A 14,304-nucleotide genomic window follows, 5' to 3' on the forward strand; every position below is an offset into this window, starting at 1 on the left:
GAAAGCACAGCTAAGCAGAGCAAAGACATTAATTAAAAAGAGTGAGTTAAAACCCCATGTAAAACAGCTGATCTATTGCAATAATCAATAACTAATACAGCACAACTAGTTCAAACAAACAGGAAATGTTACTCATTTTAGCTGATTTCAACTCTTTTTCAAAATATTTATTCCACAAATTTTATATAAATATTCATGGTGTATTTCAATTCAGATACTTATTTCAGTAGATTTTTTTATGTACTACACCATGTATGGTGTATTTTGACTATGTAGAGCTTCAAATCAAACATAGCAAATTTTGCAATTACCAGAACTTTGACTGTCATGCTAGTTAGTTGATTTTCGGGAAAATTTGCAACTTGCCAAGCCTTTAACTGCACATGATGCTCACTTTGTCCACAATGAAGATGATAATTTTAATACAAAAACACCCAACCCAGTGTAATGTGTGGTTGTACCTTCAATAACAGAAAACAGGCTTGTCACTGTTAGCTTGCTAGCTAGCTTCGGTACCAGATGCAGCAGGAAGATGTTTCTTTCTGCTGCATCTGAAAATTGGTTGGCGGTCTCTCTATTTCCACTACGTAGACAAGATAGTAGCAGCTGAGGTTACCATTAAAAGTGTATAGCCTTTCACGCTTGGCTTTTTTACTGCATATTGTAGTAATCATACAGAGAGTAGCCATAGTCGTTAGCATTTATACATTTAGAAATATTATCTTAACTATGGAAGTATGTGAGTTCACACAGCTAACTAAACTATGGCTGTATCCCAATTCAGGGTCTGCAGCCTCAAAGTATGCAGCCTCAACGATCCTCAAGGGCCAACTTTGCAGACATGTGGCGAACAGTAATGTTTTAATGTTCTTCGTTATTAAACATTTGCACATAAATAAATGACATAATATTCAGTACTTACTTAAAGTTTACTCTTCGGGTGCCCCTCTTCCACCGTTTTTTTCAGCAAAATTATCCACACCCACCGCTGCGCTATGCATTCTGGGATATGTTGGGCCACGAAGTCTACACCGCCACGTCCTTGAAATTCAGGGAAATGAAGGACGCATTTGAGGGCCGCATTTCGAGCAGCCTTCAAATTGGGACAGCCTTCGTTGCGTCGCTGTGACGTAATCGGTCTTAAAATGCGGCCTTTAAGGCTACAGACTAGGGCTGGGTATCGTCACTGATTTCTAGAATCGATTCAATTCCGATTCACAAGGTCCCGAATCGATTCGATCCACGATTCGATTTAATTCGATTCGATTCGATTTAAATCTGGGAAATTTTGACAGTCAGAAATATTATAATTCAGATCAGTACATTTACATATTTTTGTATCAATAAAAAGGAAGCTGACACTCGCAAGACTTTATCAAAGGTGTGAGCGTCACAGCAGATGCTTTTGTGTCAAAGCAGCTGAGGATAAAACACAGAAAAACATGAAGGTGATTTTCCTGGCCTGGGATTTTATAAAAATATTCTGCAGTACATCAAAAACGAAAGAAAACCATTAATCAACATATGAACATTACCTCTGAAGTTACAGCGGTTTTATTAGAGACACGGTTAAGCGTTTTGCATTTTGAATAATTTTAAAAAGTTTAAATTTATTCAGTATTGAACAGCAGAAATGAGGTTTTCTTTTCGGAAGAATGTAAAAGGGAAAAAAACAGCGGCTGACAGCGCTGTAAACAACAGTAGACTTGTCAGTGCGCCCCAGGGTGGCTGTGGCTACAATGTAGCTTACCATCACCAGTGTGTGAATGTGTGCGTGAATGGGTGGATGACTGGATATGTAAAGCGCTTTGGGGTCCTTAGGGACTAGAAAAGCGCTATATAAATACAGGCCATTTACCATTTGTGTAACAAGCAAGCGAATAATGAAGAAAGGGAAACTGTTCTTGAAGTACAGAGAGAGAGAGAGAGAGCTGTGCATCGCGGTGGAAGCAAAACAGTAAAAGTCAGAGTGAATTCATGACGATGTTTATGTGAAGCGTTTGGATCTTCTTCTGCTGCTGGTTCGGTCAATATTGTTTGGAGAGAGATCAAACTAACAGCTTTAGAATCGGCTCATAAAGGGCGTGAACACAAAGCGCGGACCCGCCGACAGATCAGAATCAGCGAGCTGTCGGCTTTCAGCCCCGACCGTGAGAAAGGCGACATCTAACTGATTCTGATCCGCGGGTCGCGCTGTGTGTTTAAGTCTATGTGCAGAATCCGTGTACCTGCTCTCATTTACTGTCTTAACTGTTTGGTGGTTCTTGAAATTTTGTGAGATGTCACCAGAGATTCTGGCATTTCGGGCAAAATAAATTTATATTAAAAAAATCGATTCAGGATTTTAATGAATCGATTTTACGTTATCCAAGCCAGAATCGATTTTAATCGATGAATCGATTATAAAAACCCACCCCTACTGCAGACCCTGAATTGGGATACAGCCAAGGTGACTTTCTTTTGATGTACCTGCACTAACTTTTCTCATGACAGACAGACCAGAGAAAGCACAGGTGTAAAATGTATGATTGTTGAATTCAAGTTAGCTTTTTGAGTTTGAGGATTCTGGATTCTTATGATAGATATAAGTGGAATCAGTCATACCAGCCAGTTATTTATTCCATATTTAGCAGTGAGTCTGTCACGGCTGCCGAGGCGAGCCGTGTGGATTTAGAAGGAGGACCCAAGATGCAGGCAGTGGATGAGATACCGGTGGTTTTATTTACAGAGGTGTAGTGGCAAACAAACAGTGGGGCATAACAAACAACTAAAGACACCTAAACTGGGAGAACTAAAAATAACAGACCTGGGAGCATATGACAACGGATGATGAATAGCAGAGAGACGCAGACGAGGAACAGGACACCGTGGAACACAGGGTAACAGACTGACACGGCGTTACACAGACTGACACGGAGGAACACAGACGAACCGGCAACAGGCAGGAGAACACACAGGGCTTAAATACACACACCAGTAATCAGGGGATGAGAGACAGGAGGGCAACACAGCTGGGAGGAATCTGGGCTGACGGGACAGGGGAAACATAAACTGAACACTCACATATGACACGGACCTTCACAATAAAACAGGAAACTCAGATACATGGAACCAGACAAGACATTGAACTAAACAGACAGATTCACAAACAGATGGGGAGACACCATAGACAGACAGATACAGACGCAGACTCAGAGGCAGATCGAAAATAACACAGAACTTAAACAATCATCTAGAAAATGATAACAAACTAAAAGCGCTGGGTCACCGACCCAGGACCATGACAGAGTCAAACAAAACTTTGTCATGTCATTAAGTTACGTGTGAGCTATTTACGTCAAATGACATGTGAAACAAATGCTGTGAACTAAACATAGCATTTGCAGAAGGATGATGAAATTAATGAAACATATGAAAATCAAAACAATTGTGATTTATGAAATGAAAAGACTGATATTTAATTTTCCTGAAACTATCTTTTTTCATGCGTATCTATATGTTTTTGTGTACAAGAAAAAGAACAGAGAGGTATCTGAGGAAATGAGGAGTAAGTTCAAGCTGAAGTATAAAAGGCCATTTCACGGATCTTAGTGAACCTGGATATATCCATAAAATTAAAACTGACCCCAGACTGAGCAGGGTGAGAATTTGATTGGTGGAAAAAGAAAAAAACAAAAGATACAAAATAACTTCCAAGATCATGTTACAAATGCTTTCTCAATAAAAGTGGACAGCATAGAGGAAAAATGCACATTGACAAACAATGATGCTTCCAGAAACCACAATGCATTCCTGTGCGTTGAACACGGTGCCCTGAATAACTGCAGAGCACACTAAAATTTGTACATTATCAAGGTGATCTGTAGTGAAATACCCTAGATCTGTCTCAGCTGCAGGCCAATTCTCCATCAACAGAATAATGACGTAAAGTATGAATTTATAAAAACGCAACATTAGATTTCGAGTCCTGATTGTAATCGGACCAAACGTGTATGAAAAAAACTGAAACTTTTTTTTTTCCTTATTTCTTTCCTGTTTTTAGTTGAAGCTTAGAGGTTAGCTCCAAAACCAAATTAGACCCCATAGCTCCCTTTTTAAAATGCCCAACTTTACAATATTGCAAAACATGTTTAGAGGCCTGACACAAGCAAGATTTCATTTTTTATAATGTCTAATTTCACCCTTTGTAACAACTGCATATGGGTGCATTTCATTAAAACTCAGTATCGTGTGTCTGGATCTTGATAAGGCTTATATTTAGGGCCACTTTGATTGGCACCCTTGCCAAACAGCTGTCTGCCGGGTCTCACCTCAGCTCATTGAAGTCACTAAAGTGGACCTCTTGGTACCTTCTGGAGCATTTTAATGCAAGGTAATATTGCCTTCAGACCGTTCCACACATTTTCACAGAATTCTGGTAGTACTTTGATGCCAAACACTAATTAGCATGGATGTTTGTCTGTGTGATCTTTTCATCCAAATATGGCCACTTCTGGCTACAAAACACCAACATAAATCCAGACATACAGGAAACCAACAATCCACTGCTTGACCTGCCAACATGGGGTTTGCATTACACAAAACCCAAAGTGTCAAATTGTCACATGATGTGCAAGAGCACAAAAAATGAAATCACACCTGCTGATTTATGCAAATTGACAAGAACTAAATGAGCACATATATGCCTTATACTCACACACTGCTATCATCGTTACTGACATATAGTGGTTAATTGATCCCTCAGCTCTCTTGTTTTTGTCTGGTTGATATTTCCCCACTGCTCATTAGTCTGAGGGAAACACATTGGAGCGCACAGATCAGAGAGAGCTCGCACAATATTGATGACACGATGCTGAATACTCTGAGGACACAGAGGCGAGCAAAGGAGCTTAATTTTCTGATTAGTTAACACCGCGAACGTCCAAAATGTACGTGTATGTGTTTGAGCGCACTCCTGCTTGAGTGACAAAAACAAAAAGACAAAAACATTCATTATTCAGCCGCGAGACAAGAAGACTGAATCCCCTGAAGGTTACCTTGACACAGAAAACATTCAAAACAACCTCAGCCAAGCTCGGAGACAAAACAAAAAGGAGAAAGAGAGAGAGGGGTGTTTGTGTTATTTGTAAAGGCAGCGTGCAACAAGCTAAAGTAACACCATGAAAATCTGGACGCTGCAGCTGTTTTCATGGTTTAACTCGTCTGAATGAGATTTTAATAGGAGGAAGGACACAGTGATAAGCTGTTTTATATGGGTGGTGTCACAGCTTTGTTTAGGCTTATGGGTGCAGTGCAATGCGGTCAGCTCTTCATCTTTGACTGTATCAGCCAGTTTAGTGCTGCCGTCTTCACCATCATTATGACCTTACGGCAAGCTTTCGCCATTCTTCTCTCGTTTCTCTCGTGATGGTAACACTGCTGAAACAGTCCAGCCACATACTAGTTTACCTTGCTTTTCTGTGTGAACATAAATCTTTATGATAAAGTGGGAGAAGAGGATATATCGCTGCAATAAGGATAGTGGAATATAGTTATGTTAGAAAAAAAAAAGTTTGCTTCTCAGTATGAAGAAGGCTTTTATCTGTTTTATTTAAAGCTCTTTTATGTATACTTCATGTATAAGTGTAACCTAAATATATACACGAAATCAATTTCCAGGCCAGTATAGGAATAGAAGTAGCAGCTATGCAAACTAAGCACAAAAAGTAAGGAAATTTGTGTTTGGTTGATATTTTCTGTGTTGCAAAAATGCTTCCTGGAAATAATCTTAAATAGAACTACAATTATGATCTGCTGTATCAGTTGAGGGTTATGAATTATGTGACTAATTTGAGAGAAAGAAAAAAGAAAGAAGATTAAGATTAATCTGATAGTCAAAGGAGCTTGCAAAGAGAAGCGTCTGGACTTCTTTAAGTTGCTTGAAGACGTTTCACCTCCCATCCGAGAAGCTGCCTTTCCTGGACTGCGCTGTGCACATTGAAGAGAATGGCAACCTCAACATCGAAGTTTACCGGAAGCCCACACAGTGCAGCGAGGAATGCCCAGACCTCTACATTGGAGAGACCAAACAGCCACTTCACAAGCGCATGGCACAACACAGAAGAGCCACCTCCACAGGACAAGACTCAGCAGTCCATCTGCATCTAAAGGTCAAAGGTCACTCTTTTGAGGATGCCAATGTTCACATTTTGGACAGAGAGGACAGATGGTTTGAAAGAGGAGTGAAAGAAGCCATCTATGTCCACTGTGAGCGACCATCTTTGAACAGAGGTGGTGGTTTACGACACCAACTCTCTGCCATCTATAATCCAGTTTTGAGTTCCCTCCCCAGACGCCTTAACACCCACTCACATCCTGGGCCATCTGACCTCAGGAGATCGCATGATAAGGTGGGGCCAGGTTTCACAATGAACACACCCTCGTGCACGGGAGAGAACCGGACAAACGCTGTTCCTTCACTTGACCCCAGGTGCTCTCGTCCGCTCCCCCGTAACACTGCTCTTTTATTGAGGTTACATGAATATGCATAGGTTCATTAACATACGACGTATACATACACACAAAGAGTACCTTGCCTGTGCGTTGGGTAAGTGTGTATGTGTGGGGTCAGAGTGTGACCCCATAAATGACTTCCCTAAACCTGCTGGTCTGGAAGTCCAGCAGTTCATCTAAACAAAAGGCACTTAGACTAAAACAGATATAGATACGTTTATCCTACCATAAAACAATAAGAGAAGGTACGACCTCTCCCATGCTCCCAGAGTGCTCTGGAATGCACAAAGTTTACAGACTATTAAGGATCAAACCTCTACCAATCTACAACTAATTATAAAACTCTAAGCCTATATAAGTAGATATTTCTAAGCATAAATGACAATCAACAATACAAAACCTAACAAGTACCAGTAGACACTCCTGATGGTGTAACTGAAGAGGCTGTGTATACTCAGTAAACTGCACTTTCCTCGATCTCACACAGTCCTGACTTAGCCATCCCATCTGGAACTCTATCTTATGCTTGGGGTTAGCATCTTGCCCAAGAATATTTGGCATGCAGACTATATCAAACCACCAACCTTCCCATTAGTAGATGACCTGCTCTATCTTTTTAAGATACTGTTCACTGCTGTAGATAGTTTTTTTAGGCCTGCTACTCATTCTTCTTCTTTAGTCCATCTGGCTGTAGTTCAGGAGATATAACCAGTCATCTACTAAATGCATGGTTGGTTGTGTGATCCCTGCCTCTCCAGTCTGCCTGCCAAAGTATCCTTAAGCAAGACAAACCTATGTTTGAACCCTGTGTTGCTCTCAGATGTGTTTGTGGGACTGTGAATGCTAGATAGAAAGCACATAGGTGTAGAAAAAATGTCTTGTATGACTATGGGTGAATGAGGCATGTCAAGTGTATAAAGTGCTTTGAGTGCTTGAGTAGAAGAGCGTTACATAAGAACCAGTCCATTTACCATTTACAGTTCAATTTCCCCAAATTTTTAACGGACACATCATACACACCATATTTCAAGTTTTCAGCTAATAGATTTTTGGGAATCATCCTGCTGGCACAAGAATACCTGTTATGTTTTGCATTTTTCAAAGATTCATCTAAAGAAAAGGAAATGATTCAACAAACAAACAAAAATATTCACCTGGAAATGATCAGGTACAAGGACTGGACTGAAAATGGGGGAAGAAGCAGCCCATGTCCAAAGAAATTCTTCAGACCTTCAAGTCTTCAAAAAGCCCGGAAAACCATTGTTAAAGACTGCTTGGAAGTTGAATATAAAAAAATGAGGGTAGACTCAGGACTTTTGCAGAGTGTTTTAAGTCACTCTGTGTGGTCTGCAACTAACCTGATACCACATATTAAATTATTTAAATTACACTCATATGAAGTATCTGGATCATCTATTAAACATTTTTTTATCACCAGTTTACTTTGATCAAAGTGTGTTTGCCTCTAACTTTAACAACTTGATGACTCGTGTATGGTTTTGTTTTTTGGTTTTGATGATTTTCCAAGTTGTTCTGACTTGAGGGAAGCCAACATATTTTTTCAATTTTTTTTGACAAATACTCCTGTTAACAAACCATTAAAACTCTAAAAGATTGATTCTGTTCATCTGGACGAAGCGTTTTCAGTGGGAGAAACGTTTCGTCACTCATCCAAGTGACTTCTTCAGTCTCAGCTGACTGCAGGTTTCTCCAATCTTATAAACAGTACATTTGCATAATGACTGAAACCAGCCCACTGAGGAACAATGGGCTGGGAGGTCACCTTCATCATAATTATGCAAATTCTCATGACCATTGATCAACAACCACTGATCAAAGACCACTAATCAATGGCCATGAGTACCATTCACAGAGAGTTGGGGAATGGCTGCAATCACAGCATTGTACGATGGTGACAGATGTACCCTTAGGCCCCCTCCTCAATTCAGGGATGGTCTTTCCCTTTTCACGTAAACCATTAAAACATCTCCCTTTGTATAATCTGTGAATCTCTCTGATCTATAATTAAAACAGGGATAAAAGCCGACTGATAGCACAGTTGTCTCTTTATCCCAAGTGTGGCAGCAACCTCACAAAGTGACGGGTTACAAAAGTCAAGAGGTGCATGACCTGCAGAGTTTGCAAAGTACCACACAGGGTTTATATAATGGCACTAAGCTCACACTTCAGCCTCTACCTGCACCAACTCTCTGCCTCGGGCAAACTTTTATAGTATTTTTCCAAATTATTCAGTGGTGGAGTCAAGCTAAGAACTGGGTTAAAGGTCAACTTTAATTCATGGTCCAATAAAATAAACAGACATGAAAACATTTTTTCTTTAACTAGACACACTGATTTTAGACTGATCCATACTATAGATGGTATAAAAGATAGGCCTGGCTTCTGGGTCTGAGTAATGAAGCCCACACATTTGTTTTCATGCCCACTAGGGGGGCGATAGCTGTGGTTGCAAAAAGACTTCCAGTTATTTAGAAGTCTATGGGGACGGCCCTCATTCTTGACCTCTGTGAACACTTTTCTGATGAGTTTATGGACTCAGTCACTCATTTTGGGTTACACTAAAAAAACACTAACTTTATTCTGTATATTTTGATTATTCAAAGTAACAGAAAAGAGGATTATCCAGGGCAAATGACATAATGGCATGGCATGATTTAAAAAGGGGGGGGGGGGGGGGGGCTTGCAAACAAGAAAGGAAGTAAGAGATATAAGAGAAGATGGGATGGCTATGCTGTCCAACCAAACCTACCCTAATTCTTACAATCAGTCGCCGCAGTCCCTAAGGCTGATCCGATCTAGCTAAGCAGTGATCCAAGGGCACCCAGCCAGGAGTGTAGGGGTTTGGCTTCTCATCTCTATCTCAATTATATTAGCATCATTAGATGAAATATGATTTGTGCCTCTTCCACTTCCTCTGCTCCATCCTCAGATGCACAGTACTGAGTAAATTTCCCAGAATGTGAGAGAGAACACAAATACACCCTATTAGGCACATGGGCAGTACATCAAACTCTATCAGCGTGCACAAAAACACTTGCTGCTGAAGTAGTGATGGCATTATTGTCAAGAGGATCCAGAGAGGCAGGGAAGGGCCTGAAATTAGAAGAATGAAAAGAGAAGAAGAGGAGCAGAAATCTGCGGGGAGATGCCATCAAAAAGCCTGTTTTGAATTATAGATCACCTCTGCCTCAACATACGTGAGTCAATCCATGATTTCAAAAAGTATGAACTATTGGAAGTGCATCAATGATTTACAGATCAAACACTATATATTATCTGTTGATCATGTTTCCCACAGGGTGTAATGATCTCTTGGGGAAAAAAGATGAAGAAGGCGTCTCCTCCACAGCAGGAGGAAAAATAGCAGGAGGTACAGCGAGATTCAGTGATGCTCAGCTCCATCCATGAAGCTTTACAGTGCCGAGACACTGGAGATCGGATTTTATTTGATGCAGGCTGCACACATTATCCTTCCATGTCCAACACACTGGTGTTTCACTTGGTAATGTGGTGTTAAATAATGGATTTGTTTCCCCTGTCAGTGTATCAGATGTATGGATAGGATTCTGCATTCTGCAGCCTGATTGACAAATCTGCTCCGTGTCGTGTCTCCTGTGCTTGCCAAATTTATCACGTTTGGTTTTGATAACCATCACGTCCAATAGAAAAAACAGCACAAAAACACCCATAACTATGAGCCTCATTCGGAAATACGCACGAAATTCGGGAAAAAGGCGCACGAAAGTGGCGGGCAGATGAAGACAAACCGCGGCATAATAATACTTTTACGTTTTGCAATCTACAAAGGTTTGCACTTTGAGAATCAATTGTGAGAACTGTGACCAATGTTCATGTGTGTGGGGAAAAAAGTGTATAAAGTGTGTGGCCAGGGGCTAGTTATTCTGAGAACCCCTGCTGCAATAAATGAGGGACAACTGTCTACTCTACGATTATTATATTCAACCTGTTAACATTTAATACTGTATTGATAGAGCCAACTGATTCTGCAGCAGAGCATCCCCTGTTGCTTCTCCTGGCTCCCCAGTCCCTGAGCTCCTGCTGCTGCACCCACAGGTATGTACAGCAAGCACTGATACCTTTTTAGTCGGTGGGATTCCCTTGTGATCACCTTTACTAAATATCTACAACCAATCTGATTATATCCTGTTATTGTTTTTTTTGGGGTTTTTTTTCAATGTTGAAATTAAAATCTAGTAGCAGCCTTCTCATTTCTTTGTGTTTTGTGCTGTTTTACAGGCCCACAGGGGAGGACGGCTCCGAGGCAGATGAGGGACGGGTCCCAGGACGGTCCATCGGCGGTGGAGCTGGCCATCCTGGTGTCCCTGAAGAGGCCACACCAGTCTCCAATGGAGCATTTCCTCCTCAGCCTTGTTCCTGCTCTGGAGAGCAGCTGGGTCCTTTTTATTCCTGTCTTATTCCTCCCACATTTCCGGTTCACGCGCGTCAAAATATCATATTTTGACGCGCGATGGATTTTTCTTGGACACGCGTTGAGACGCGAATGTGCACACGTCAAATTAGGGGCGTTTGGGGCGTTTTATTCGCGTCCATCGCGTTCGGTGTGAACACACGTTTAGTCATGGCATAAATGTTGTCCAAACTGAGACCATCTGCACAGACTGACATTGACAAGCGCAGGAGACAGCCGATATCAGTGTCAATTGTTTTACATAATTATGGCAGAGTATGAGAAGGACATTAGCAGAGATTGGATTGTTCTGAACTGACATCTGAAAAACACTTTTAGTCATTGATTCAGCTATTTTTGGCTCTTTGAGGCAGAAAGTCTCGACTTCTTCATGTTGTGCTTGTTTGTTTGTTCTGAAATAATTCAATACTTTTTAATGGAGAAAAGGGTTTTCTACTGTAAAGCTTTCTAGCTGCATACTGGTCTTTTATTTTAGATGAATTCCAGCATGTCAGGTTTCTGACGAGTAATCTTTCATGAGGCATGGGAGCCCATTATTGTCCAGACAATAGACACACTTAAGTAGATTGGTGTAAATCGTCAGGTAATTTTGTAGTGTTCTACCTTTCCTACCTTTAATTACAGTTAAATATTATAATTGCACATGCATCTGGAAGAACAAAAATATTAACAGTAACAATTTGTACAATTTTATTGAATGAAATAGAACCTGAGGAGCACAAATTATACAGTTTTGTCCTGGTGAGCATTCTAAAGAGTGTAAATGTTTCATGTTCAAATAACTAATTTAATAGCTGAGGCTGGTTCACTGTGAGAGGCAAAGCATGTTGTGTACTAATCAGAAGGTCAGTGTTTCGATCCACATCATGCCAAAGTGTTCTTGGGCAAGTTTGGAGAAAACCAAACACATCAGCTGTCAAGCGCGGCGGTGGTGGAGTGATGATTTCAGCTTGCTTTGTAGCTTGGATCCAGTTTGGATCTTACAACTGGACATCAATCTCAAGCACAGCGGCAAATCTACAAAAGAAATACTGAAAAAGAAAAAAGAATCGAGGTGCTACGATATAGCAGTCAACGTCAGATTGGAGGACCTTAAGAGAACTGTGCACAAACTAACGCCCACAAACCTCGACGAACTGAAGCAATGTCGTAAAGAAGAGTGGGCTAGAATTCCTCCACAATGATGTGAGAGACTGATACAAATGAAAACTTAAGATGAGCTGTGCATCATTGAATGTCTGTAAATAGAAAATCATTTCTATTGTTGAGTTCTTGCTGTTAAAGGTGATTCTGCAAGTTATTGAAACATAGTTTGTGCATCATCATTTTGACAGATACAGACTTAGTAAATGAATATCTTTTAAAGTATGTTTTATGTATTATTTACAATATTTTACTCTGAATACTGCATTTGCATTCCAGTGTAAGAGCAGCATATTCTGCTGTGCAGGGCTACAAGCTAGGACCTGGATTTGATGTTATCCATATGTAACAATGTAAATAATGTAGTAATAAGATAAGATAAGATAAGATAGAACTTTATTAATCCCTCGGGTGGGTTCCTCTGGGAAATTCGACTTCCAAAAAAAAGCACAGCAACGACCGAAGTTACAGTTACAGAATTGTTATATATATATATATATATACACACACACACACACACACACACACACATATATAAATACAGAGACAAATATAAATAAAATATACAAAGGGGATAAATAGAATAAATAGGAATAAAAAATAAAAATACAAGTGAATTGCACATTTCAAGTATTGAGTCTATTGCACTGTTGACTATTTACAAAGAGTATTGCACAAGGTATTGTACAGTGAGGTGAAGAGGCACTACAGCTTAGTTGTTCCCCCCTCCTTTGTCCTCCTGTTTCCCCTCCCTCTCCCCTCCAGAGAGGAGTTAAACAGTCTGATGGCGTCTGGGACAAAGGAGTTTTTAAGTCTGTTAGTTCTTGTCTAATGACAAAGTCCAAGTTATGATTTTGGATGCTTCTCATACACGTTTCTCTTCCCTTGTTATATTTGGCCTTGGGTGACGAATTACGCCCACATACTGTAAGCTTGGCAAAATCAGGACGTGCATAGTAGTGTATAAAAAGGGATCTGACAAGAATAGATTCCTGTAGAAACAGATAGTAGAATCAGTCCTCTGCCTTCCTGTCTGTCTTTTTCAGTCACTCTCTGTTTAAACAAGTGTGTGTGTGTGTGTGTGTGTGTGTGTGTGTGTGTGTGTGTGTGTGTGTGTGTGTGTGTGTGTGTGTGTGTGTGTTAAATACAGATAGAGAGGGTAAAGCCTCTACTCCTCTCTTTCAAACTGCAGTTAGCTCTTATGTAAGCTCTGGCGCCGAGATGGAAGCTACAGCGAGCTTTGGCAGCTCCTCCCTCTCTTTCTGTGTAGCATCTCTGCCATACTTAGCAGACTAGGACTCACTATAAATATTTTATATGGCACAGTGCATGTGGGAAAAATGTATTTTTAGCCTCTTTCGGCGTATTCACAAGAAGCCAGCTTTTTGTGGAGTCAGACAGCTTTTTGGTGTGGATTCGTTTGACTCTGCACGCGTACGTGTATTTGCATCAAGGTCGAGCCTTGATTAATTCAATCAATCCTGACTGCTTTCCACTGGCGGTGGTTACATTGATTTTCAATTATGTCTTTTAGGGCGGGATGTGCCTGTGTGAGCTTTAAAGCAGATAAAGTTTGCGTTTTAAGGAGCTGTGTTTCAACACTTCAGGGATTTAACACAGGATGATGCCTCTGTCTTCAAGAGGACAATCAGAAAGACAGAGAAATGATAGCACACTGTGCATTTTGCACATGTCTGCAGTGAGCGGTGGGATGTTAAAATGCAAAGCACACTCTTCCCCTGCCACCAAGACATGCATGCATGAACATGAGCAGCAGACGGCAGTCAGACAGTCATAGAGGATGTAGCCTTTCGCTACATCTGAAAGACTGAAGTAATATTTAAAAAGAAAAAAAAGGATATTCTCATTAGTAGTCCAGACATTAGACTTATCCCTGGATCATTAAGCACATCACGGCTGCAATTTGTGTGTTTCTGAGCGTGATTTTTCAATTTAGACATAATCAGGAAACTTCTTTCAAATATGTGGCCACATTTCTGTGTGTGTGTCTGTGTGTGTGTGTGTGTGTGTGTGTGTGTGTGTGTGTGTGTGTGTGTGTGTGTGTGTGTGTGTGTGTGTGTGTGTGTGTGCATTAAACACATTATACCTGATCAGCTTCGATTACAAGGCTACAGGTAGCTAGACTGGTCAAACCCTGATAAATAATTTGAAAGAGCCATGATTGGATGGAAGATCCA

The sequence above is a fragment of the Maylandia zebra genome, linkage group LG22, assembly GCF_041146795.1.
Source record: "Maylandia zebra isolate NMK-2024a linkage group LG22, Mzebra_GT3a, whole genome shotgun sequence".
Lineage (NCBI taxonomy): Eukaryota > Metazoa > Chordata > Actinopteri > Cichliformes > Cichlidae > Maylandia > Maylandia zebra.